The following is a 26247-nucleotide window of genomic DNA, read 5'->3' as shown; positions in this document are numbered from 1 at the left end:
TGTTTGTTATATGTGTTATAATGCAATATGCTGTTGGTGTTCCTTTAAATAAATAAATAACAATATACAACGCTTTTAGAGATGGCTCAGGACCGTGTCCTATAGCAGTCTATGGGGGAGGCGTATGTCCAGCAGTGGACAGTTAACGGCTGATATGTTACCCCTGTAACTATTTTGAAATTTCAAGTTTATTTTTAATCCCCTATCGTAATTCACGTATGTCTTGTCACCAATAAAAAAGAGGAGGAGATGGGATTGTTCATAATGGGTTCTAATTTCCCCGTAACTGGCAAAACACCCTATCAGGTCGACCTTCACGCTGTTTCTCCTGGAAACTATCGTGGTCAATTCTTGTGGAATTCGTCATAATGGGCCAACTGATCTGCTTTCATCGTCACCTATCATCCCTCTCTGGTGCCCCGCCAGCGTATACCGATAGCGTAAGCGGGGTTACGATTTCATTATCGTTCATTAAAAAAAAAAAAAACAATAAAAAAGAGACGTCAATGTCAAATAATTTTCTTTTATACAACTTAGAATGGCAAACAAGCTGACGGTCCACCTGATGGAAAGTGGTAACCGTCGCCTATACACATGAGCAGTACCATGGACATAACAGAGTATACTGTTTCACCCATGATACCCCCCATGCGTTGCCATTCCTGAGGACTCAGCTGTTATTTCTCTGTACCCAGTAAATTCACGCCATATCCCACCCTTCAAACCGAAACACAGCCATGCAAACACAGCTGCTTCACGGTAGAAACACGAATGGGACAGAGGTACCCAAGCAATCGACTTTTGTACAAAGTCTCCCTCTGGTATCCTCATAGATTATATTTAACAATATGGTGATAATATTGATGATGTCAAGCATTTAGTCGATATTTTTTTTATGAAACGAGAATATACTCGTGTCTCTCAACCCAGTCATACCTCTTTTCCCAGTTATAGTGTAATTAAGCATTTAATTGAAGTAGTAAAGGGGTTTTATTTCTCAAATTAACTAGTTTACATTGTGCATACATTGTAGTTTACAATTACCTAAGCCTCAATGTAGGGGGGAAGGAACCCTGAAGGGTGGGTTATGGCAGTGACACTACAATATTAGGCGTAACGAAAAATAAATTAAGTAAACAGTTTTCATAAATAGTATTAACGTTCAGTAAGGCGACTAAGAGAGAGCGAGGGACGGCCCTCTTAAAACATTTCTAGAACCTAGTTATGGTTGCCAATCTGCTTGCCAATTTTGGCAACTACTAGCAAAACCACTAAGGGGGAGGCTAATCTTCGGCAGTGGACATTTAAAGGCTGATATGACACGAATTGTTTAAATTTTAGTAACTGATTACGATATTATTTTAGTGCAATTTTATTAGACTATTGTGTGCACTAGCCCTTATCAATTCCCGCAAGATGGCGCAACCACAAAGTACCGTTCGACCTAAGTTTGTTTCCAACTTATTTTTGATCTTCGCACTTACTTAAGTGAACATCAAAATGTTCTTGGAAATTGTCATTACAACTTTTTTCATATTATTTTTGGTTTTACTCAAAATTTGTGTTGTTTTTATAATTCTTGTATTAGTATTAGGTTAGGTCTAACTCTCCGGTGATGGATAACAACAATAACAAACTAAATTAATCCGAGTGACGGCGGTAGGCTCGCCCCCTGCCACGTGAAATTATAATATGCTCGACGAAATATGGATATATCGAAAGTTGCATTCTTGTAACGGCAACATCCCACAAATAGCTGTGTTCGGAGGGAAAAGGATTGTTAGTAATGAAAACTAATGGCCCCGTTGCTAGCAAGCCCTGTCAGGTCGACCTCCACGCGGTCCCCCCTGGGAATCATCGTGATTAAGGATCGACGACCATGCAGCTGGAGAATAAGCTCCCTTAAATAAAGGAAAAAAATGCAGCGGGAGATTTTCCCTTAAATGAACTAACTAATTTACTAATTGTAAATTGTTATAGAAATATTGAAATCGTGTTAGTAAGAATTTTAAGCAAATATATGGAGGGATTCTGTAACTGAGTCTAGACGCTTGTAATTTATTAATATTATATTACAATATTTTTTGTTTGTTTATTATTAAAATTATTTATTTATTTAAATAGATATTTTAATAATTAAATTTTATTATTTTATAATTTTCCATCTAAATCTTTCTTTTACTATTCCAATAATGTATCTTTTCACAATGAGTTTTATTTGTTAAATGTTTTGTTTGTTTTATTATGTATAAATGTAAAATTTATATTATTATTTTTAAAAATGAATAAATTTATCTTTAAAATTAAAATATAAATTTTATGATAAATTTATTTGTTTATTGCTTTCATGGCTTATAGTTACGTATGTCACATCATGCTTTTAAATATGTTTTTCTTTTTGTTTATTTAGTTTGTTATGTTTTACAATATTTTTATTCACAATAAAGTAAATAATTTTGAGTAATCATTTAATTTTGTTTTTCCACGTAAATACTCTTTATGTATTAATAATTGATTTTAAAGTGCCGCTTGTATTTCCCTAGGTTTTCATTTTGACAATATTATACGTAACAGTATGTATTTATCTTGATTTATAACGAGGAAAGTCACAAGTTATAGTTACCGCATTCGAGTATTCTGACACTTCCCTATGGTTGACTGGGAGAGAATGCTTTTAGCATTAAGTCCGCCATGTACACATATATGTACTAATAAATAAATAAATAAATATATTCTATGGTCATGATATCAGCTGTTAACTGTCCACTCCTAAACATAAGCATTGGGGATGTAATTTCCCCATAGCTAGCAATATAACCTATCAAGTAGACCTCCACGCGATTCCCCCTGGAAACCATTTTGATTAGTTCTTTACGAATTCGTCACTATAGGCCAACTGACCTGTTTCATCCTCATCTATCTCTCACTGGTGCCCCGCCAGTGTATACCGATAGCGCAGGCGGGGTTACCACGCCATTATTACCCATTAGAAAAAATTAGAACAAAAATAATAATAAATATATATATATATATATATATATATATATATATATATATATATATATATATATATATATATATATATATATATATATATAAAAAAAAATAAAATATATAAAAAAAAAGCATATGTATATGTACTAGTACGTATATTTGGTATTATAAAAATATAATAATACTAATAATAAAAAATACTAATAACCAGCAGCTGTACATACATCATTCAGTTCGCCATTATACACGCCCTGTGTGTTTTTGTAGTGTGTTTTCATAAACGTCCTGCGTCATCTCTTACGGCCGGTAATCGGTCGTCCCTCGAACTGGAGACCGGTAGACAGCAGAGGTCGCCAGTTCGGGGACCGACCACATACTCTTTTTTGTTGCAGTATCCGGCCGTAATGCTCCTCAAATATTGCATCTAAATTGCGTCCACCATGTACCCTCTTGTATAGGCATTCCGTCACCCGTATCCAATAGCGAGGACGGGACGCCTTAAATATTGCACCGCAAACCATAAAAAAAAAATATTAGAAAAAAACACACACATATATATATATATATATATATATATATATATATATATATATATATATATAATATATAATAAATAGTAATAGAACAGTTTCGCTCTACACGATACCCAAAACAGTTGAATGTATCAGTTGTATGTACGTAGAGTAATCGATGAGGTAGCCCGTCTATTTTTGCGAGCGAGGTCACTCTGAATAAACAATAGCTAAGACACCTGGCCTCTATTATACTATGATGTTCATATCTGAAACACAGTATCGGCATTGCTATCATTACGCCGTGTCCCTCGCAGGGGGTGCAGAGAGAGCCAAAAATATTATAAAAAGTATCTATATGTTATAAAAATGTATCTATAAGTATATAAGTACAATCCCTTCTCTCTTTACGTTAAGCTATTTTTTGTCCAATAAATTCATGAGCAAAACCAGTTTCATAGTGGTTATAAATGCGTGAACTGTTGTCATGGAAAAAAATATATGGGATATTGGGAAATAAAAAGGACAGTTTTGTGTTTTATCTTATCTCGCCTATTTGATCGACATACGACCACGTGTCAACAGTGATAAGAAGTACAATCCAACTGTGGTACAAATTGTGTTTTATTAACACATCCTATCTACTTTTATCCTACTTAAAAAAAGGAGAGTCTTAATTTGTCTCTTATCCTTTTACATGTCGCGTCGTATTTGTACATTTAGCACCGATTTCGATGTTACTTTTTGCATTCGATTGAATTTGCTCTTGTTATGGTCTCGTACAAATTTTGTAACAATTGAAGTATTATTATGTATTAATTTATTTCTTATTTTTTATCCAATTCCAAATGGTTAACAAGCAAACAGCCTACCAGGTAGAAGGTGTTTATATATTTTTTAATATTTTTGGGTCACTGCGACACACTTGGTGAAAACATATCTCCAATATTAATTTTTTGTTGTATATGTTGTTTTATATTTGAAAAAATGTAAATAATCAGATTGTATAATTTTATTTATTAATTTACGTGTGTCATAAATGGCTCAAATAAAGTGTTTATCTATCTATCTATCTATCTAATTTGGATAATGCAAATTGTGCTGTCCTCCTGGTGTGATAGGATAATAATAATATGTGAATTGTGGTAAAGAACTCGCACAGCCGCCCAAACGTCATCCAGATGAGTGGCTTGAAGCGAGTCTAAGCTTTTATCAGTACATCAGAGAAACCACAAAATACATAACGACATCTGTTTCAGGGCAAAATTAGGGTAAGACGACTTTTGTACAAGGTCTTCCAATTTTTTATCGCACTTTACATGTTGTCTTACATTATTTTGTTTATTCTTAAAAGTTTTAAACACAATACCACCAGAGGGAGACTTTGAACAAAAGTCGTTTGATTGGGTACCTCTGTCTCATTTGTGTTTCAACCGTGAAGCAGTTGTATTTGCATGGCTGTGTTTCAGTTTGAAGGGTGGGATATGGTTAGTGAATTTATAGGGTACAGAGGAATAACACCTCAGTTCTCAGGAATGGCAACACATGGGGGTACCATGGGCGAAACAGTATACTCTGTTATGTCTATGGTACTGCTCATGTCTATAGGCGACGGTTACCACTTTTCATCAGGTGGGCCGTCAGCTTGTTTGCCATTCTGTTGCATAAAAAAAATTGTCTCTTTCTTTCACGCTAAATTCGCAATTTGAAAGAAAGTCACAAAACACTGTAATAGTTAAAATATATTTGTAGCAGGTTTTATTTTTTATAAGTAAGGGGATTAGACTAGACTTACAGATCATTTCTGGCAATATGTAGTTATGTTCCGGAGAATTACTGTACCGTATAATCATTCTACATATATCAATGTACAAACATGCACGTTGATGTATGTGTTACTACAGGCAGAGATAATATAATACTGCTATAGGCATCATAAAGCTGCAAACGAGATGTAAACAACGTGTCTATTTCTGTTACAATACACAACTGCAGTGAGAGCAGCGAACGAAATCGTTTGTCGTTTGTTGTCGGCGACATCGCGTTGTAGACTTTTCAATGAGCGAATAGTATTTGTTGTTTATACAGATTTTGTTTAATCTCGCTTGAAACTAACAAAAAAACTACGTCACATACAACAAAAAGTATTCACAAAAAGCGACTTTAATGATGATCACATATAGTCGATGAATGACGAGATGTTTCGTAGAAATTCGATTGAAATTATTTGAATTTAGAAGATGTTTCGTAGAAATTCTATTAAAATTATATAAATTTAGAAGATGTTTAGTAGAAGGTTGATTGAAATTATTTGAATTCAGAAGATGTTTCTTGGAAATTCGATTGAAATTATTTGAATTTGAAATATTATTGCGTGTCTACAAATAAATTTTGCTACTGAGCATGCAATTTTTCGTTCCGTAATGACAAATAACAGATTTAATCATCATAAAATTAATATATCACAAACAGGGAGTACTTAAACTGTATCGGTAGCAAAATTAGTTCAGAGTTGGGAACATAATCATCTAATCCCTAAACAAAAAGCAGTCGAATTTAACTACTTTTTTTTGGAAATTATGTATATATAATTAGGTTTACTTACCTCAAAAACCAACCAAAACTATAAATACGAATAATAGTCTATCTATCCTATTTAAGAGCTGCGCTCTTGTCGGTGGAGCTCTTGCCACTCACTACGATTTTCAGCGAGTCTCTTCCCCTCTTGATAGGTACGACACGACACCAATTTTTCCTTGATCTGCCTGATGTTACTATGCCTTGGCCTCCCTCTTCCTCACCTTCCTTCTATCTTACCTTTCATTATAATGTAAATAAGTTCGTCGCGTTTTATCAAGTGTCCTAACATTTTTTCCCTTCTAACTTTAATAGTTCTTATAATTTGTCTCTTTTCTTTAACCCTAAATATGATCTCCTCATTACTAATTCGATCTCTCCAACTAATTTTCTCCATCCTTCTTCAGCACCATATTTCAAAGGCTTCTACGAATAATTATAAACAATATAAAATTATCTATTTACAACTAAATATAGGCTCACCCATATTGCCGTAAGGAACGATCCTAAGCTCCTCTACTCCTTCACTGACTCCTGAAATGTATTTGAGGTCGCCACTTCATCTAGAGAGGGTCATTCTACACTGCGTATACCTACGGAGTTGCCACTCAAGAACCTTTCTTCCCCATCAATTGTCGTTCGATCTATGTGACAAATCCATTGCTACTTAAGCCTGTTTATCCTTCCATGTTATGACATGTTTTTTTTTTTATATTAATCAGTTGCCCGACGTTGCCATCGCTGTGTATCAAATAGAGAAGATATCTACCTGAGGTGAATATTGATGTTTCTAGCAAATATTAGATTATGACAAAGTTCTCTGACGTCCTTGCTCATATTATAAACTGGCTGTAGCCCGCGGCTTTGTCCGTAGTCGTATCGTTATGTGTGCTATAGTACTTTACTTACTTATTTTACCTTATAACCTTTTTTAAAAAGAAGTGGTAGTTCTAAAGATTAGCGCATGGTAATAAATAATTCTTCTGCATATACTTTACAGTAATATTATTTTTGGAATCTATTTAGATTTGTTTTTATTTCCAGTGAAATTTTATCCGTGTTAGTTAGGAACTATTGGCTGTTAAACGGCGATGTATCTTCACTACGATACATTACTATACAGTCCGTCGCGGCCAATTTGTCACGTGTCCAAGCTCATCGTGTCACCTCATCTTAGAAATTGTCACGCCCAATAACAGCGGCGTGACCGCGATACAGATGGAGCGGTTTTTATAGGCTTTTTTTTATATTACTCGCCTCGCCATCGGAACTGTCGCGTTCAAAAGTAATTCATCTTTTTCAAGCATTCGCTGGAGATTGAGTTGAAAGTGGATGCCTTTGTGATTAATCTTTGTAACGATGTGTGTTTAATCCAAATTTTAAATAACCGTAATTTTATACGGCGTTTCCCTTGTGCATAATTTTATACGGCGTTTCCCTTGTTCATCAGAGGGAGACTTTATACAAAAGTCATTTGGTTAGGCACCTCTGTCCTATTTCTGTTTTCTACCGTGAAGCAGTCGTGTTTGCATGGCTGTGTTTTTGTTTGAAGGGTGGGATATGGCGTAAATTTACAGGGTACAGAGGAATAACACCTGAGTCCTCAGGAATGGCAACGCATGGGAAGTATCATGTGCGAAATAATATACTGTGTTATGTGCATTGTTCTGCTCATGTCTATAGGCGACGGTTACCATTTTTAGACATAACAGAGTATACTGTTTCGCCCACGATACCCCCCATGCGTTACCATTTCTGAGGACTCAGGTGTTATTCCTCTGTACCCAGTAAATTCACGCCATATCCCACCATTCAAACCGAAACACAGCCATGCAAACACAACTACTTCACGATAGAAACACGAATGGGACAGAGGTACCCAAACAATCGACTTTACAATATTGACAATCAGGTGAGGTTACCATTCCATTTTTACTCACTAAAAAAAACTTATTTATGAATTAAATTTCATTAAAATCCATTCAACAGTTGTCTTGCGAGAAATAACATCAACTTTTATAAATTTCCGCGTTTATAATAGTAATGGGATAAAAAAAAAAAATGTTTTTATCCTACATTACGTTTTGGAAAAATCCTATTTGTGGCTTTTGAAAAAATAAAAAAAACAAAGCAACTTTATCCCCAATTGCCCACGCCCATTTCTCGCGCCCACTCGGCATCTCAATTCGGAAACGAAAATGCCGCCGCCCAAGTCCACGGTTAGTTAGTGCTAACGAAATGTTTTGGTAAGATCTGCTAGTTATATATATATATATATATATATATATATATATATATATATATATATATATATATATATATATATATATATATATATATATATATATATATATATATATATATATATATATATATATATATATATATATATATATATATATATATATATAACTATACTAATACTAAAATAAGCAACATTGTCAATAATAATGCTCAGAAGTTAATAAAACCATCCATTTTTTAGAAAAACACATTATTTGAGAATAATACCTGTATAACCATTAAAAAAAATGATAATAAATTAGAATAAAAAAAAAAAATAAGAAAATTGACTGTATATTAAAGAAAAATTATATAAAAAAGAAATCTTTGCAATTAAAATCTATACTTATAGTAAATCTGTAGAGAGATCAATAGGAGCAGAGCAGTGAAGGGAAATGTTGGCAAAACGAGAGAAGTTACTCCATTTTTAAGCTTCCGTCGCGTGTGCAGCCTTAATGGTCACCCATGCGATGCCGGGACGGGCTGCTAGTTTAATTATATTAGTACATATAAAACATCTCAGATGACACTGTATTATGGTAGGTATGGGTATAGGTATGTGTATTTATTTACCTATATATTTATCATATTTATGTAAGTCCTTTGATTATTTCAATAGGAAATAAAGTATTATTCTAATCGTATTGTATATCATTAATCGCGATTAATTTTATCATAATTTCCTGCAGGTGTTTAAAATAATACGGAAGTACGTTATAAGACAGTAAATACCTTATATATATATATATATATATATATATATATATATATATATATATATATATATATATATATATATATATATATATATATATATATATATATATATATATATATATATATATGATGATAATGGTACGGTAACCTCGCCTGCGTTATCGGTATACACTGGCGAGGCACCAGCGAGGGATAGATAGATGAGGATGAAAGTTAGCCCATCGTGATGAATACACCTGGAATTCAGCACTATGGTTTCTAAGGGGACCACGTGAAGGTCGACCTTATGAGGCATATTACTAGAAATAGGACGGTTGAAAAGGGATTGTTAGCAATGGTGTTAATAGCTCCATTGCTAACAATATGCCCTATAAGGCCGACCTTCACGTGATTCCCTCTGGAAACTATATTATTTATCTAATAATGGAGTTAAAGACGTCTTAATACATTATCTAATATTATTTTTATTATTGGAATTTCCGTTCGCAATTATATCCATTTATCATTTGTTACTGATCATCGAATAAAGATAATGTTGTCTCTTTCTACACACGATATTTCTTATCCTTATCAATACTATAAATGTCAATATTGTATGTCCGTTTATCCGTTTTTAATGTGTTTGTATAGTTTGTTGTTGCACGCGTCCGTGTAGCCTAACTTCAGGCTGCAGCTGAAAATCAGTGCTTTGCTTTTAAGCAAAACTATCACTGAGCTGTAGCCTATTTGGGTCACTGCGACACACGTGGTGAAAACATATTTTCATATTTTATCTTTTATTTTATATTTAAAAAAAATGTAAATAATTTGATTGTATAAACTCATTTGTAAATTTACGTGTGTCATAAATGGCTCAAATAAAGTGTTTATCTGTCTATCTATCTATCTATGTTTCGGTCACGCGAATAATGCTACATGTAAAACAAGTATGAAAATATATGAAATTACGCGCGATATACGCACTCTGGGTAAAGCAAGTAGAAATTGCTGAACAAAATCAGACAAATTCAGACTGATGAATAGCATGATAATGCTAATATAATATTAAATCATCATCATTCATGATGAAATTTATAGGTTAACGCAGTGTAGGACCTGTAATGAGTGACGACCTCAAATGTATTGCATGGAGTCAGTGGATGCAGGTGGCTCAGGACCGTTCTTTATGGCAGTCCGTGGGGGAGGCTTATAAATGTGTGTAGTTTTTTTTTTTTTTTTTTAATTTACTTATTTATTAGTACAAGTATGTGTAAATGGCAGACTTTATGCTAAAAGCTTTCTCTCCCAGTCAAACATAGGAAAGTGTGTCTAACAATTCTAAGGCACAGCCCATTCGGTACCCCCTTCAAATAGATCTTTATAGGTTACATTTTATCCTGGTTGGTGAACTATTCCCTTCAGTTGGCAGTTTGTATGCCCAATAATGGCGAAACATAGCGATTTTATTCTTTATTGTACACAAAACATAATGTTAAGCACAATTAATTTTAAACGTAACGTACGAAAGGCGAGCTTATTTATACTTATAATAAATCTGTAGAGAGGTCAATTCTGTACATGAAATATATTTCCAAAATAACTATCAGGGGGTGTTTAGTGATCGATACTGATGCCAAAAATGCAATCACTAAAATTTTTGTCTGTCTGTCTGTATGTTCGTTATAGACACAAAACTACTCGACGGATTTTAACGAAACATGGTACAATTATTCTTCATACTCCTGGGCAGGTTATAGTATACTTTTCATCACGCTACGATCAATAGGAGCAGAGCAGTAAAGGGAAATGTTGGGAAAGCGGGAGAAGTTACTCCATTTTTAAGCTTCCGTCGCGTGTGCAGCCTTAATGGCCGCTTTTTTAAATTTAAAAATGTCCACCCGTGCGACTCCGGGACGGGCCGCTAGTCTCTAATGAGAGATTTCTTCCAGCAAACCTTTTCATTGTAACCTGGATATTATTTTAAAAAATAATAACATACAGTCCTACGATCTGCATACATTGTGTTATATTTCTTAATCTTGTATATAATAAATACCATGTAATGTATGTAACCTGTGTTTGTGAAAATAAATAATTGACTTGACTTGCCTAAAAGCTAGCGTTGAATAAAGTAGAAGTTTCACACACAAAACAATAGAGGCGAATTAACAAACTCCTCCTCTCTGCAATAGCTGATAAAATGAGCGAAAACAATTTATTATCTGAACACGGGGCATAGCCACGCGGAAAACAAACTACGCGATGGAAATTCGGAATGTGTTTTGGCCAGGAATCCGATCGTAGTCTTACCAGAGGGAGACTTTGTACAAAAGTCGATTGTTTGGGTACCAGAGGTACATTTTTATTCGTGTTTCAACCGTAAAGCGGTTGTATTTGCATGGCTGTGTTTCAGTTTGAAGGGTGAGATATGGCGTAAATTTACTGGGAACAGAGGAATAACACCTAAGTCCTCAGGAATGGCAATGCATGGGGGGTATCATGGGCGAAATAGTATACTCTGTTATGTCCATGTACTGCTCGTGTCTATAGGCGACGTTTACCACTTTCAATCAGGTGGGCCGTCAGCTTGTCTGCCATTCTAAGCTGTATAAAAAAAATACTAAAATAAACAAATACTATTGAAAACTACAGCAACATTGTCAATAATAATGCTCAGAAGTTAATAAAACCTTTAATTTTTTCAGAAAAACACATTATTTGGAAATAATACCTGTATAACTATTAAAAAAATTTGATAATAAATTCGAATAAAAAAAAAATTTGGAAAATTAAGACTTCTGGCTGTATATTGAAGAAAAATTATATAAAAAAGAAATCTTTGACAATTAAAATCTATACTTATAATAAATCTGTAGAGAGGTCAATTCTGTACATGAAATATATTTCCAAAACAACTATCAGCGGGTGATTAGTGATCGATACTGATGCCAAAAATGCAATCAGTAAAATTTTTGTCTGTCTGTCTTTATGTTCGTTATAGAAACAAAAACTACTCGACGGATTTTAACGAAACTTGGTACAGCCTGGAGTTAGGCTACACGGACTATACAAACACATTAAAAACGGATAAACGGACATACAATATTGACATTTATAGTATTGATAAGGATAAGAAATATCGTGTGTAGAAAGAGACAACATTATCTTTATTCGATGATCAGTAACAAATGATAAATGGATATAATTGCGAACGGAAATTCCAATAATAAAAATAATATTAGATAATGTATTAAGACATCTTTAACTCCATTATTAGATAAATAGATTCATTATTTATTTATTTAATTCTTTATTGCACCAGAAAAATAAAAATATACAATGACAATTAAACAATTTAAGTGTTATATATATATATATATATATATATATATATATATATATATATATATATATATATATATATATATATATATATATATATATATCGCCTGCGCTATCGGTATACACTGGCGAGGCACCAGTGAGGGATGATAGATGACGATGAAAGTTAGCCGTGATGAATACACCTGGAATTCAGCACTATGGTTTCCAAGGGGGACCACGTGCAGGTCGACCTTATGAGGCATATCGTCATAGTCGTAGAATACTGACGGATCTGACGAAGATTACCTATAAAGATATATATATATATATATATATATATATATATATAAGATATTTACTGTCTTATAACGTACTTCCGTATTATTTTAAACACCTACAGGAAATTATGATAAAATTAATCGCGATTAATGATATATACAATACGATTAGAATAATACTTTATTTCCTATTGAAATAATCAAAGGATTTACATAAATAATGATAAATATATTGGTAAATAAATATACATATTTACCATAATACAGTGTCATGTGAGATGTTTTATATGTACTAATATTATTAAACTAGCGGCCCGTCCCGGCGTCGCACGGGTGGCCATTAAGGCTGCACACGCGACGGAAGCTTAAAAATGGAGTAACTTCTCCTGTTTTCCCAACATTTCCCTTCATTGCTCTGCTCTTATTGATCGTATCGTGATAAAAAGAACACTATAACCTGCCCAGGAGTATGAAGAATAATTGTCCAAGTTTCGTTAAAATCCGTTGAGTAGTTTTTGTTTCTATAACGAACATACAGAGAGACAGACAAAAATTTTACTGATTGCATTTTTGTCATCAGTATCGATCACTAATCACCCGCTGATAGTTATTTTGGAAATATATTTCATGTACAGAATTGACCTCTCTACAGATTTATTATAAGTATAGATTGTACACAAAAAATAATGTTAAGCACAATTAATTTTAAACGTAACGTACAAAGGCGAGGTTATCTCTAATAAGAGATTTCTTCCAGCAAACCTTTTCATGCGAAAATAATATCATTATTTAAAAAAAAAACAGGCAGTCATTCTATCTGCATACATTGTATTTTATTTCTTAATTTTGTATATAATAAATACCATGTAATGTATGTAACCTGTGTTTGTGAAAATAAATAATTGACTTGACTTGCCTAAAAGCTAGCGTTGAATAAAGTAGAAGTTTCACATACAAAACAATAGAGGCGAATTAACAAACTCCTCCTCTCTGTAATAGCTGATAAAATGCGCGAAAACAATTTATTATCTGAACACGGGGCATAGCCACGCGGAAAACAAACTACGCGATGGAAATTCGGAATGTGTTTTGGCCAGGAATCTGAACGTAGTCTTACCAGAGGGAGACTTTGTACAAAAGTCGATTGCTTTGGTACCAGAGGTACATTTTTATTCGTGTTTCAACCGTAAAGCGGTTGTATTTGCATGGCTGTGTTTCAGTTTGAAGGGTGGGATATGGCGTGAATTTACTGGGTACAGAGGAATAACATCTGAGTCCTCAGGAATGGCAACGCATGGGTGGTATCATGGGCGAAACAGTATACTCTGTTGTGTCCATGGTACTGCTCATGTCTATAGGCGACGGTTGCCACTTTCCATCAGGTGGGCCGTCAGCTTGTTTGCCATTCTAAGTTGTATAAAAAATAATTCAAGTGGAATTCGTCAGGATGGGCCATATCATTGGTGCTCCGCCAGCTTATACCGATATCGCAGGCGGAGTTGCCATGCCATTTTCACCCATTAAAAAAATGCTATATAGCTTTCTCTCTCAGTCAATCTTGACAAAACAGCGATGTACCCAGAGGGAGACTTTGTACAAAAGTCGATTGCTTGGGTACCTCTGTCCCATTCGTGTTTCTACCGTGAAGCAGTTGTGTTTGCATGGCTGTGTTTCGATTTGAAGGGTGGGATATGGCGTGAATTTACTGGGAGGAATACACAGAGGAATAACACCTGAGTCCTCAGGAATGCCAACGCACGGGGGGTATCATGGGCGAAACAGTATATGTCCATGGTACTGCTCATGTCTATAGGCGACGGTTGCCACTTTCCATCAAGTGGACCATCAGCTTGTTTGCCATTCTAAGTTGTATAAAAAAAAAACGTAATTTTGCGGTGACTGTAATTAAAAATTGTTGTATGTAGTTACATACGTATTTATATTAACTGACAAATAATGACTCATAAATTATTATATATATACAATGGACTACTACACATTCTGATTAAATAAATATACTTACATGACAAACATTACAAATATTAATTATATAGGTACACAAACATATATTATAAAAACATAGATACATATATGTAAAATAATACATTGTAATACCAATATAATCAAAGGTGATGATGATGATGATGAAGTACTTTCACAGCTTCTTTATAAAAGAATTGTGAACTTTTCTTCAAAGGATGCTAACAATTTGTATTTCATCTTATATTTTTTGAATACAGAATGCTTTCTATTTCTTTCCTTTCAACGCTATTTTGCTCGCTTTCAAATAGATTTTCCAATTTCTTTAAGTAACCTGGGCACAATACGTGACAAAAAAATCTGGATACTCATCAGACAAACGTTTCCTCAAATTATTACCTAAATACAAATACGCTTTATGAATTACAAGGAAAATTTTTGGAATCTTTCAAACATTTATCTCTCTTAACTTGTAAACAAATTTGAATCTTATCTCCGAGCTTTCGAGTTTATATTGGATTAATGTGCTCACTGAAGTGGTAACCCAAAGATGCAATATGTGTTTTGCATTCGAAAGCTCGCGATAATGAGGACGGAACCGCCGAACGTCTATATTTCCACGCACCAGTTTTCCATATTTGAAAAATGTTCGAACACTTGATTACTCAATTAACAACCTTTCTGCACGTTGTTAAGATCAGAAATTCTTTGACTCTGTTTACGTTATATTGTTTTCACATTACACGCCCTGTTAAATATACATTATGTTCTATGTTGTTTTGTAATAAAGTTCAGTTTGATATGAACTCGTTCTCAGTGGTAAACCGTTTCAGAATTAAGCCAACTTTATACTACGCCACGTGTTTTGGGTTTTCATTTCAGTGCCGCGATGGACATCCGAGTCGACGGGTGTTCGTGACGATTTCCCGCGCTTTTCCGTACAACGGATTCGCGAAGGATTTTTTAAATTGTTATTTTTTTTAATAAGGCCAAGGAATTTTGTGATAATGTTACGTTAATGTCGGGAATAAGTCAATTTAGTGAGAGTGTGTATAAATTATAGTTCTGTGGTTAATTTTCATCAACAGAACTTGTCATTTTGATATAAAAAAAAATTGTTAGTGTTTGTAAATAGAATTGTTTATAATTTGGTATAAAAATTGGATCTGATTCCGAATCCGTATTATTATTGGCAATAGATATTACAGATAGTTAACATTTCTTATTTTTCAAACCTTGATCGTTCGGATCGGAGGCCAATTTGAAAAATAATACTTGCTCAATAGACAGACAGATAAAAATATTTACTTTACGCATAATCACACATGGTTATTGTAGGTGATATTCTTATATCTTTTAGAAAAAAATATATTTACTTTAACAAAATTAGATAAAAAATACAAGTAATCCTTAAAGAAGTTATTAAATTCGATCGAAGATATTGCTTAGGTAATATACAAAAAAAAAATGCTATCAATTCCAATTGTTTCTTTTTTTTTAAATTCAAGTGATTGACAAGCCGAATTACCAGAGGGAGACTTTGTATAAAAGTCGATTGCTTGGGTACCTCTGTCCCATTCGTGTTTCAACCGTGAAGCAGTTGTGTTTGCATGGCTGTGTTTCGGTTTGAAGGGTGGGATATGGCGTGAATTTACTGGGTATAGAGGAATAAGACCTGAGTCCTCAGGAATGGCAACGCATGGGGGGTATCATGGGCGAAACAGTATACTCTGTCATGTCCATGGTACTGCTCATGTCTATAGGCGACGGTTACCACTTTCTATTAGGTGGGCCGTCAGCTTGTTTGCCATTCTAAGTTGTATATATAAAAAAAAAAGAATTCTCTGACTATGTCCGCATGACTTGGGCTCAAAGCATCGAATTTTTTTAATCACAGATATAGTTTATCTGTATGTGCTTTTATTGAAATTCGTTCAAACATTCAAACTAACAAATAACCTCTAAAATGCTCATATTTATAATACTGGCGATGCTCCCGATTTCGTTAGACAAAAAATAGAAGAAAGAAGATAATAAGTATTCTATATTAAAGAATTTGAAATCAAATATTATTTGTATGTATGTATGTATGCCAATTTTCGTAATGGTTGGTTAAGCCGTTAAGACGACAGTAGGTAATTCATTTTCGCAGTTTTAAAGTTAGCGAGGGTTAGTAGAATCCAATAAAATAATTGGATTGCCTCTATTCAAAATAAATTTAAGAAAACTTTGAATCTCTCTAATAAAATAGAACCGTGAAAATTTTATATTATATTTGACAAATAATTAATTTACCAAATTTCTACGGTAATCCACAAAACTGGTTGGTTTTTTAGCAACAATTTCATTGTAATAATTCTGTAATTTATTATAATTGTCAGAATTAATATCATTGGGCCAATTGAGATATTTTAAAGAGTCTCAATAGGATTAAAACAACAAAAATATTTAATTATTAGTAATAAATATCTATTTATTTCGGTTACTAATTGATCCATATAAAATCGTAGTACGAGACAGATTTACGTATAAAATACAATAAAACTAACATTATATACAGAGAACTAGCCATATGTTCGCGGCATAGAATAGGCCAACCCTACCTTTCCCGTGGGTGTCGTAAGAGTCGACTATGGGAACTTGGTGATCGAGGGGTGGGCAGCAGCATTCCTCTTAAAACATCTCCAAAGCCTAACGGCAGTTGCCAATCGGCTTGCCAAGCGTGGCAACTGCTGCCCACTCCAAAGGGGGAGACTTATGTTCAGCAGTAGACAGTTAAAGGCTGATATGATGATGGTAATTAAACAGAGAAATTGAAAATAAAAATATAAAATGTAACAACACTATTAATTTACAACAGAGGGAGACTTTGTACAAAAATTGATTGCTTGGGTACCTCTGTCCCATTCGTGTTTCAACCGTAAAGCAGTTGTGTTTGCATGGCTGTGTTTCGGTTTGAAGGGTGGGATATGGCGTGAATTTACTGGGTACGGAAGAATAACACCTGAGTCCTCAGCAATGGCAACGCATGGGGGGTATCATGGGCGAAACAGTATACTCTGTTATGTCCATGCTACTGCTCATGTCTATAGGCAACGGTTACCACTTTCCATCAGGTGGGCCGTCAGCTTGTTTGCCATTCTATGTTGTATAAAAAAAATTACATATTAAATGAACTGTAATCAAATATTTTGATGAAATTTAATAATTACAAAGCATCCTATCACTAATACCTATAAAGTAAATAGTCAGTTAAAAATTTGAATGGCTATTAATAACTGGAATGTATTTTAATGTAGCTTATTAAATAAACAGATATAGACATAAAAATAATATTATTTATCCTGTGGTAATATTAATTTATTTAATTGTTATCCTTATTCATTTAAATAAATTGTTTACCAAATACGTAGATATATTACAAACGCAGCGCATAATCTTTGCTTATGTCGATCTAGTAATACGAATTATTCATTTTTTTTATACAACATAGAAAGGCAAACAAGCTGACGGCCCACCTGATGGAAAGTGATAACCGTCGCCTATAGACATGAGCAGTGCCGTGGACGTAACAAAGTATACTGTTTCGCGCATGATACCCCCTATGCGTTGCCATTCCTCAGGACTCAGGTGTTATTCCTCTGTACCCTGTAAATTCACTGCCATATCTCACCCTTCAAACCGAAACACAGCCATGCAAACACAACTGCTTCACGGTTGAAACACGATATAAAATATTTTCGATCATATAGAGTATTTTAAGACAGTAAGTTACCTCAGAATTTGAAGACGAAAGTCTTTGTTCAAGTGCGTGTTACCAGTGACGACTTATGGAACCGAAACATGGTCCTACACGATTGCCCGTATGCAAAAGCTACAAGTCACTCAGCCAGCTATGGAGAGGGATTTTTTTTTGTGTGTGATAATATAATGGTAACCCCACCCGCACTATCGGTATACACCGACGGGGCACCAGTGAAGGATGATAGGTGAGGATGAAGCAGGTCAGTCAGCCCATCGTGACGAATTCAACAAGAATTGTCCACGACGGTTTCCAGGGGGAACCACGTGGAGGTCGATCTAATAGGGTATGTTGCTAGCAATGGGGCTGTCAAACTCCATTGCCAACAATCCCTTTCCTCACAACTATGGAGAGGGTTATGCTCGGAGTCTCTTTGCGTGATAGAATCCGAAACGAGGATATCCGCAAAAGAACCAAAGTAACCGACATAGCCCGAAGGATAAGTAAACTGAAGTGGCAATGGGCTGGTCATATAGCTCGTAGAACCGACAACCGATGGGGAAGAAAGGTTCTTGAGTGGCGACCGCTGTATGTAGAAATGAAATAAAATAAAACGAAACGAAATTAAATTAAATGAAATTTGTTGCTAGAAATATTGTCGATAAGCCATTTTGTGGTGACGTCCATTATGTTTTACCACATTAAATGACATGCAAATATTTATTATAACATTTACATATAATCTTAATAATAACATTAGAAAAATCACCACTTAATATTTACACAAATTAATACATAATAACTAGTAATCAACAAAGTTATTTTAAAATGTATAAAAAGATTTAAATGTCAAATTAAATCATTTATTTGCACTAAATGTTTCTTTTTACATATATCGTCACAGTCGTAGAATACCGACGGATCTTTATATGTAATATTCGTCAGATCCGTCAGTATTCTACGACTATGACGATATGTCAAATAAAGTATCAATCAAAATTAAATTTCAAATTAAATTTTACCAATAAATTTACATAATAATAATAGACATATCGACGAGAACATAGATACAGATGTAGGTACTATTGTTAATATATTACCATTCTGGATCTCAATCGGCTTAACTGCCTATGAATCCACCGCAGTCACGCTGGCCGAGTCAATTGACCCCAATCATGACTGTCCGACACGCTCAATGATTCTGACGACGCTGTGTTAAGGATAATGTCTGTATTATGTAATGTAATATGCCTACGTATTAAACAATTTATTCCAACAACTAGCGGCCCGTCCTGGCTTCGCACGGGTGGACATTTTTACAACACTTTAAAAAGTTCTTATTGTGACATAACGATAATAGTTGGACATATAGTGTCGTGAAGTTTTTTGTAGTTATTGATATTTTCTTCAATATTGTAGAACATACTTTTGTTCTATCACCAAAAGTTTTCACAACGCACGCGACTAAAGATGTTTTATAGCATTTTTTACACCTTGAGTTACGTTACTAAAGTTCTAGTAAGAATCTATAATCTTTTCTAGCAATAAATATATAACCTATGTTACTCAGTATGAACGTAGCTTTCTAATGGTGGAAGAATTTTTGAAATCGGCAAAGTAGTTTTTGAGTTTATTCAATACAAACATACATACACACAAAAATACAAATGTTTCCCCTTTATAATATTAGTGTAGATAAATACAAGTTCCAAAGTATCATAAAAAAAAAAAAAGATAACATATTGATTGTTGTATCGGACAATGCTACCCAATACTCTGTGCCACAAAAACTTCAAAAAATGTCCAAAAAAAATTTTTTTTAATGAAATATCATATAAGCTTTTAACTGTCCATTGTTGAACACGAGTCTCCTTCTAGAAGTAATTACCTCGCTTGACAGGCGGATTGGCAACCGCAGTTAGGCTTTTGACATGTTTTAAGAGGAACGCTACTGCCCATCCCTCGCCCTCCCTTAGTCTCCTCTTACCATTTAATTCTCGACAAAATCCTGTAATAGTCGTTACCACTGTTAACTATCCACTGCTGAGCATACGTTTCTCTCTAACTAGGAGGATTTACGAGTAGTTGTCATACTTGGCAAGCGGGTTGGCAACCGTATTTAGGCTTTGGTGATGTGTTAAGAGAGATGCTGCTACCCACCCCATTAACATTAGCTTCTCTTAGTTGTCTCTTACGACACCTACGGAAAAGGAAGCGAAACTTTAATAAAACTGCCTAGGACAGTACAATTATAGTATTGGGTAAAATCAATGAAAAAGAGGTAAAAAAAATTTTAAGAAAAAAGAATTAGAATTTTTGAGTATCAAAATAATCATGCTATTTTTAGTAACGCCCACGGGACGTAACGCATTAAGCTAGTGACCAATAGAGCTCGGTATTTATTGTGCCCATAGATAGATCTTTCATGGGAATGGTCGTTAAATATTGTAACAATCAACAAAATAATTGAGTTTCTTATAGTCTCTTCTTAATAGATGACTTATTGAGACTACAGCTTCTTTTTATACAACTTAGAATGGCAAACAAGCTGACGGCCCACCTGATGGAAAGTGGTAACCGTCGCCTACAGACATGAGCTACTACATAAGTACTATGGACATAACAGAGTATACTGTTTCGCCCATGATAACCCCCATGCGTTGCCATTCCTGAGCACTCAGGTGTTATTCCTCTGTACCCAATAATTCACGCCATATCCCAAACAAAGCCATGCAAACACAACTGCTTCACGGTTGAAACACGAATGGAACAGAGGTACCCAAGCAATCGACTTTTGTACAATGTCTCCCTCTGGTAAATCATGATTATAAAAAAAACATGATGTTTAAAAGAGTTTTTTGTGTAATGCTATTTAAATGAGCTTTGACTTTAGTGTGAAAGTTCGTAAAGATATTAGATGTTCATGACTCAGTCAAGCTCAAACAGGCGAACGGATTTGTATGAAATTTGATACATGGGTAGACTATATCCTAACTTAACACATAGAGTATTCTTATATACTGACACATGTGAGTAAAGAAACGAGAGAAGCTAGTTAGCATATACAGTGACGGTGGAATAGTGAGTCGTGTTGAGGTCTTCGAAAGTGATGCCGTTATTCTGAGTTATTTTTATGGTTATTCTCAGTAATTGTAATAAACTTTACCACAATGACGCGACCGCCTCCGCACGGTCCCTGTGACGTCACCACAGAATGGTAACACCGTCAGACTGTTAGTAAATATACCTCGTGAACGAAGCACAAGTCTATTACTATAATACTATTTTGAGTGATTTAATCGTCAATAAATCAATTCTAAGGAATGATGATGTTAATGTGTACATTACTGGCACCTGTTGGAATTTAAATCTTGTATACATTTAAATAAATATAAAAGACAGAGTGAAAAAAAAATATGACGAGTGAGAAGTGTGGACTGAAAGACGATGTAGTGGCAGAGGTTGAAAAGGGATATTGCAGTGTTGCTACTTGCAAAGAATCGATGAAAGAAGAATTAATAAAGAGATTTATCGAACATAAATGAATGGAGATGTCGGTAGGAGCCACGTTAGATGGATGTATATTAACCAAATAGGCAACGTGCTGAAGAAGGGTCAAATTAAAAGTACCCGTAACGGGCCAACGTGTATAAATAGGTTAATGAATGTAGAGGAAGCCAAAGAGGTCCGTTTGAATCGGAGCATTTAGTATTCTATTGTTTCTACCTACACCAATAGGATAAAGGTATGACGAATATGTATGTATACGTATATATGTGGAAATGCTATTGGTTAAAGTTGAAATCATTAGTAGTCTTTAAAGAAAATGTACTGCCCTTGAAAATGAACATTGTCCTAAAGAACATTGGATAGGATAATATCAAAACATTTAGAAGCACTTAAGAAAAGTAATGTAATGATTCTAAAATTTAATCTAGAACCATGCTAGAATTGACTGTAATTTACGTTTATAATTAAAAAAAAAATGTTTTCGGCCGTTGCCTGTGCTAAAAATACAATAAATCGGCCAAGAGCGTGTCGGTACGTTAGTTTCCTACCATGTTTAAAATTGGTAGCTCATGTCTGTTTATGTAACTATAAATAGATCTATAGCATCCGGATTAATTTTGCATTGCCGTTATCAAACGACAGTGTACACGGAATGAGGTTATTTCCCAGAGAATATAACTAAATGCAGGAATTTTAAATACTACATAGAAAATGCCTTTAATTGGAACCTGGGACGCAGTGTACAATAGAGAATGCAATCTTATGAAAAAAAAAAAAAAAGGAGAACATCCAGAAAAATAATAAAACATAGGATGTCGCGGTTTCTTTCCGGAGATCCAGAAATTCATATTTTACTTCAATTTTTTTAATAAAATGCAAAAGAAACGGTAAGTTCCAATGGAGAATTAGTGATAGATGAATATGAAGTAAGATTAATTGGCTCATCGTGATAACTTTATCAGGAATTAAATAAATACCAACGATGCTTTCTAGGAGGTACCGCGTAGAGATAGATCTGATATTGCTAGTAATGGGTCTTTTGGCCCCCAATACTAACAATCCCTCCCAATCCTTTCACTGACAGATGGTTTGTAGTAATAATAATGATAAGACGCTGTAGATTTTTTTTAAAAACAAGCTGACGGCCCACGTGATGGATAGTGGTAACCATCACCTGTAGATATGAGCAGTACCATAGACATAACAGAGTATGCTCTTCTACTCATCATACTCCTAATGTGTTCTTATTCCTAAGGATTAAGATGTTATGCCTCTCTGTATCCTGTAAATTAATTGCTATTACCCATCCTTTAAACTGAAACACTGCCATGCAAACATAACTGCTTCATGATAGAAACACGAATGAGACAGAGGTACCCAAGCAAACGACTTCTGGTAAGATGTTGTTTTTTATAACATCAATGATCTCGCTGCAACTTTTCACAGGGCAATGCACTTCAGTAATCCCGTTTCGACACACCCTGATCCCAGCAAGCTATGAAGAAGTCCTTATTTAGAGTTTAACTGCGTGATAGAATCCAAAATATCTGTCTAATATCTATAAAGCCCGAGAAATCATCACGCCAAATTTCTTATGCAGTAGACAGAGGAAATCAAGTTGTTTACGCGACTTTGTCCCCAGCCCTGTACTCTCCTTTTAAAAAGCAATTAAAAATAATGTTTGTAATTTAAATCTTACGATTCGGTGTATACAAAGGAGTTTACGACTATCTAAATTGACAAAGACGAGAGAACGACCGTGACTTCGTCAGCATAATCATTACTGTCACGAATGGATTAGCGTCAATTTGTTAAATAGCACCCAATACATTTCCGTACAACTGTTTACGTCAATGCGTATTTCATTAGAAAATATCGATGTATTGGAAACCTGGTGACTTTCCATTCAACTTGACCTTTCTTTAAATTAACTAGTCACGATCGTTTTGTATTTATGCAAGTATATTTGTATTATAAGATACTATTTCAACTTGTTGCGCTCGAAGATTGGTTGTGCGATAGAATTTCACATATTTAATAGGCGAGAAATATAACTCGTCTATAATTAGGCATCTCATTCGGTTTTTTTTTATACAACTTAGAATGGCAAATAAGCTGACGGCCCACCTGATGGAAAGTGGTAACCGTCGCCTATAGACATGAGCAGTACCATGGACATAACAGAGTATACTGTTTCGCCCATGATACCCCCCATAAGTTGCCATTCCTGAGGACTCAGATGTTGATCTAGTCAGCTGGCTCACATCTGAGGTAATTGCTTTAGTTGAATGTACACTTTTTTAGTAAAACAGTTTGTAAAGAAATTGTTGCTAACAAAATAGACCAAATCGTAGTCTGAAAATAAAAATAAAATTATAAAATTATTATTATACTTTTTGGGATGAAAATGGTATTGTAACATTCCTTGCGTTATCGGTATTAGCTGACTAGATACCAGTGAGAGATGATAGATGAGGACGAAGTCAGATCAGTTGGCCTATCGTCATAAATTTACTTGGAATCTTTTACTTGGTTTCCAAGAGGAATCGCGCGAAGATTAACCTGACAGGGTATATTACTAGCAATGAAATCATTAGTCTCTGTTCCTACTACTCCCCCCCTTCCTCCCCATTCTCACCCTCCTCAAAATCTTGCATTCAAATAATTAAACTGACGGATATCAATAATGAGTATTTTTTAGCATTGGCTTAATTTGGCATAATTGATACAGTGTTTTTTTATTTGTAAAACAAACTGCTATTTTCAAACACAATTTTTTCACACAGCAAACACTATTTTTAATGTAAATTTTATAAATATAAAAAACTTTTTGGATATAAAATTATTTTTTATCATATAAAGGTCAAAAACACTATTAGACAAATTAAACTTAAAATATTAGCTATGGAAATGCTAAAAATCAGTAGCTTTTTTGTAATACTTAATAGGAAATGAAACTCCAACACGAATTTAAATTACATTTTCACGTATTTAAAACTACTAATCAAAATAATGGTGGAGAATAATGAAAAAATATTAAAAAAAGTATTTTTAGGATTTCTAAATTAATGCCAATATTTAGTTTGCTTTAAAGGAAATATCTATTTTTATATTATGTTTGAAATTAAACTAAATCAAGAAAACAGTGTTCAGTAGTATAAACAAAAAAATTTTAGCAATAACCAGTTCAATTAAAAATAGACACATCCGTAGTAATATAAATAAAGTGTTAATCTATATAAAATAACAATAACTTCAAGTGCCGTGTTTTACACATATGTGACGAGTTTTGTAAGTTGGCAATTAGTTACCTGTCAGTGACAAGTTTTAGTTGGTAATCAGTTGGTGAAGTTGATGACGAGTTTTACAAGTTAGTGATTATTTGATGAAGTTAGTGACGAGTTTCGCAAGTTGATGTTCAGTTGACGAGTTAGTGACGCGTTTGCCAAGTCGTAGACGAGTTCGTCAAGTTGGTGCACGTAGCGTGCGCGGACTGCGCGCGTCGTGCAGGTCGCGCGCGACACGTGCCCGCGCGCGACCGCGAGCCATGCTCTGACCGTGTCATGGAGACTATTTCTGAAGATGCCGAAGCCGAATTGGAGCTTGGTAATTTTTTTTTTTTTAATTTTTGATTATTTTAAAATCCGATACGAAGTTATCTGTTAACGAACTAAGATAAGTATGAAGGATCAGCAAGATTTTTTTGCTAGAAATAGCTAATTTGAATTTATATGATGAGATATATAGACGGAAAAATATAGTGTTTAGTTTATATATAGTAAATAAATGACAGAGAAACTCCTTTCCAAAATACGTTGTGGTAGAAAACGATTTTGTTTTATAGTATGAGTATTTAAATAAATAATAATACCACTAAACTATATACACGTGACTCAGGACTATTTCTTATGACAGATTATAAGGAAAGCCTACGTCCAGCAGTGGACAGATAATGGCTGAGATGATGATGATGATGATGAATACCACTAAAATTAACTACTACACATACATACATCATCAACATCACATCACCCGTTATCTGTCCACTTCTGAACATATACTTCCCCCATAAACTGCTATTAGGAACGGTCCTAAGCCACCTGCATCCACTGACTCCCTGCTAACAGCCATACACAAATACGATTTGTAAATACATCGATACAAACACATACATAGATACACTCAGATCAATATAAACAGACACTCTGATAAAGACAAATATTTGTATTTTGCTGGGATCGAAACCAAAACTATCGAAAGCTGAGGCAATGTTTTAAACCGCTACAACACTAAGCCCGCCATATTTTCCGGTTTAAAATTTGCATCGCACCTGTTTTCTAATTCTGTGTTT

The 26247-nt window shown here is 34.3% G+C and overlaps 1 long non-coding RNA gene across 1 annotated transcript; it reads left to right on the top strand.

Moving 5' to 3' along the window:
* Nucleotides 1-15125: 15125 nt before the first annotated feature.
* LOC116413260 (uncharacterized) lies at nucleotides 15126-25502 on the top strand. Its single transcript, XR_004224034.2, has 2 exons — nucleotides 15126-15761; nucleotides 24979-25502. It is a non-coding gene; the product is annotated as an uncharacterized LOC116413260 (long non-coding RNA).
* Nucleotides 25503-26247: the final 745 nt, after the last annotated feature.

The sequence above is a fragment of the Galleria mellonella genome, unplaced genomic scaffold (genome assembly GCF_026898425.1).
Source record: "Galleria mellonella isolate WM207_F2 unplaced genomic scaffold, CSIRO_AGI_GalMel_v1 utg425, whole genome shotgun sequence".
NCBI lineage: Eukaryota > Metazoa > Arthropoda > Insecta > Lepidoptera > Pyralidae > Galleria > Galleria mellonella.
Note: the sequence above shows the minus strand (reverse complement) of the source record. Positions and strands in the feature narration are given on the sequence as shown.